This window comes from Cynocephalus volans, chromosome 5 (assembly GCF_027409185.1).
Source record: "Cynocephalus volans isolate mCynVol1 chromosome 5, mCynVol1.pri, whole genome shotgun sequence".
Taxonomy (NCBI): domain Eukaryota; kingdom Metazoa; phylum Chordata; class Mammalia; order Dermoptera; family Cynocephalidae; genus Cynocephalus; species Cynocephalus volans.
Window position 1 is genome coordinate 64,768,886 of NC_084464.1, and position 3,609 is coordinate 64,772,494.

The 3,609-nt window shown below is 32.8% G+C and overlaps 1 non-coding gene across 1 annotated transcript; it reads right to left on the reverse strand.

Moving 5' to 3' along the window:
• Positions 1-3,250: 3,250 nt before the first annotated feature.
• Positions 3,251-3,357, reverse strand: LOC134379332 (U6 spliceosomal RNA). Its single transcript, XR_010023736.1, has one exon. It is a non-coding gene; the product is annotated as a U6 spliceosomal RNA (small nuclear RNA).
• Between the last annotated feature and the right edge of the window lie 252 nt (positions 3,358-3,609).

Below are 3,609 nucleotides of genomic sequence, written 5' to 3' on the forward strand. Positions count from 1 at the left end.
ATCATCTGTGAAACAAACTCATAGTCTTGACTTTTTAAAAATTCATTTTTAATGCCTTGGAGATGTTGCTGTGGATGATAACTTGGATTCTAGCTAGGTCTTTCTCATTTGATACTTCCAGTCTGTCAGTAACAACTCTCCAACCAAAAATGACATAATGCCATTTTAAAATAAAGTGAAGCACATTTACAAAGCCAAATGCAGAGATAAAATAAGATTATGCAAAAGTGATTTCTAGTTCTCAAGAAAGTACTTTGCACAACTATGTTATCAAATAAGGCTGCCCTTAAGTGAAAAATTAGCCTAGAACATAAATGGCTTGCATAAATCCTGTAGAGGTATAGTCTCTCATGTGACATGTCTTCTTAGAAAAAGAAGAAATCTGAAAGATTTGAGGGAGATAACAAAATTCACACTGTCATCTTGGAGTAGATTTAACTTACAAATTGCCAGAAACAAAAACACAAGCCTTTGTGCTAAGTAAATTCAGTTTATTTTATTTGCCTATAAACCTCTATGTTTCTACTATCATTAGCACAAATTATGTGCAATTATTTTATAGTTTATTATTTTTGATTTACTGTAAAAAATCCATTTCAATTTGATTTGTCAAGTACTAAGTCTCAGGAAGCTCAAAATTCCATGCCAAGAAATCACCAAAGAGTGTCTCTCTGTGAAGGCAGCCTTCTTCACAAGGCCACCTTATGTTTTTGCAGTGGTCCTCAAATATTGTTGTGCAGCAAAATTACCTGGAGGGTTCATTAAAACATTGGTTGCTAGACCTCATCCCAGAGAGATGCTTCAATAAGTCTGTGGTGGGGCTCAAGAATTTGTGTTTATAACAAATTTCCAGATGCTACTGATTGGACATGAAAGTTAGAACCATTGCTACATTAACTTCACTGCATTTGTACAAGGGAATATTTTAGAAATAGTTCTACGCAGCAGTACAATTGAGTCTATTGTATTATTCAAATCTATTTTAAAAATAGTATCCTTGCATGGTGGAGAATTACTCTAATAATAATGCAGCTGGTATTTATTTTAAAATTACTATGTGCTATTCAGTGTTCTAAATGCCATATTCATTTAATTATCATAATAATTTTAAGAAGTTAGTACTATTATTATCCCATTTTACAGATGAGAAAAGTGTATTGTAAAAAGTTCAAGGTCATAAAGTTAGGTGATGGTGGACATGAGATTTAAACTTGGTTATTAGCTCCAGAGCTCTCACTTTTAACTACTGCACTAAATTATGTATAAACTGAATTTATCCCCTCAAAATTCATTTATATGTTGAAGCTATAACCCACACGTGACTGTATTTGGAGATTGGGCTTTTAGGACATAATTAAGGTTAAATGAGGTCATTAGGGTGGGGTACTAATCTGTTAGGATTTTTGGCTTTATAAAAAAGAGGAAGAGACAGAAAGAGATCTCACTCTCTCCAATTGTACCCAGGAAAGACTTTGTGAGCTCAAAACAAGAAGGCAGAGAACCCCACCATGTTAGCAACCTGGTCTTGAATTTCCAGTCTTCAGAACTGTGAGGAAATCAATTTCTGTTTAAGTCACTCAGTCTATGGTATTTTGTTATGGCAGCCCAAGCATACTAAAATAATTGTTTTGCTCTAAAATGAGAACTATAATTTAATCTATCCTGCAAAATTATATTTTTGGTAACCTTCAATGACTGTCTATTTTTACTTTCTATGTATTTGTTTTCAATTAAATAAAAGCAAAAAGCAGGCAACACTCCCAATTATAGCAAAAGGCTGTGCCAGCATCCTTGGATTCCTGGGCTCCTCAGGGTGTGGAAGTTTGTGTAATAAAGGCATTAGAGATTGCTTTAATTTAGTGCTGCTAGAAAAAGTGAGGAAAATATATTATTAGATTTGTTTTCTCTCTATAATATTGCTGTAGTATGAATTTGATTGCCATTTCTGCTGTAATTTATATCACACTCTGTGGTTGACATAGAAATGCTAGGTGGTTCAAATGGATTTTTGAGCTTCAAAGTGATGCCTTGGTTTAGGCAAATTTATTCACACTATTTAAAACTCTAAGTGTTAGGCTGTTCAGAATTGGAAAAATGTTTTCAGAGAAAACAGAACCAAGTAATGAAGTAGCAGAATGGCAGGTAATTAATAAATAGATCTCTGACTACTTATTCAACTGGATAGAATGAAAAGTTGTCAGTGTTTGTGAAATACAGATAGAAACTACTTACGGTAATATAAATTAAGTACCTGAGTACAGCATTGACAGGAAGTTTTTAGTTAACATGCACTCTGTTGTCTGGATTAAAATATGTTTTTTCATCAATGTATATTATACCTATAGTAATGTGAATAAATCTTTAGTACATAGATTAATGAATTTTACACCCAGATTGTTATAGAACACTATACACAGAACAGTTCCTCTTTCAGTTTTCCAGTCAGTAACTTCTGTCACTGTAGATTAGTTTTGCTTGTATTTGAACTTCACATAACTGTGTCTGGCTTCTTTTGTTCAATACTAGATCTGTGAGATTCATCCATGTTTTTACATGTAGCCATAGTTCATTTCTTTTTTACAAAAATTTCTCTGTAGTTTTCAATTTCATGAATAAACCACATTTTATCCATTTCTCTCTACATGGCTTTTTCTAATTTGGGGATGTTATAAGTAAATTAAAAAAAAAATTGTATGTGTTTTTTATTGGACATATGTATTTATTTCTCTTGGTTACATTAATAGTATATGATTTTTTAAAATTATATAGCAGGCATATGTTTAGCTTTATTAGATAGTGACAAACAGTTTTATAAAGTGGTTGTAAACAGTTTATACTCTCACCAATAATGCATGTGCATTCCAATTATTTTAGATCTTTACCAATGTCTTGTTTTGTCAGTTTTAGCCATTCTGTTTTGGTATGAGGCAGCATTGCACTGTAGATTTAATTTTCATTTTTCCTTATGAGTAATGATGTTGAGCACCTTTCCATATGTTTTCTTTAATTTTTTTAGTGCCACAGTTGGCTTTTATTTTTTTCATCTTTAAAAAGTATTTTAATCAACCCTTATATCCTCTCTAGAATATAACACTTTTTTTTCTGTTTTCGTTCATTGTGGTAAAACATATATAACATAAGGATTGCCATTTTAAGCATTTTTAAACATACAGCTGTGTGGAATTAATTACATTCACAATGCTGTGTAACCACCTCTATCTATTTCCAAAACTTTTTCCTCATCCTAAACAAAAACATGGAATACTTCTTGAATGTGCTTGTCATCCTTGCACGGGGGCCATGCTAACCTTCTCTGTATCATTCCAGTTTCAGTACACATGCTGCCAAGACGAGCACTGTTTCCACATGTTTACAGCCAACTGCATATCATCTTTTCCTCTTGTGTGACAAATCTTTGGCCCTGTGTTGCCATTTGTTGACTCCTCTAGGACTTGGCATCTTCATAGAGGATATTTTTTTTTATTCCTATGTTGGTTACTCCTCTCCCCTTCAGGTTTTCAGCATCCATGAAGATTAAAAATTCCTAGACTTTAATGTGCATAAGAATTCCATGGGATGGAAGGGAAAAGTTTGATCAAATATAGGATC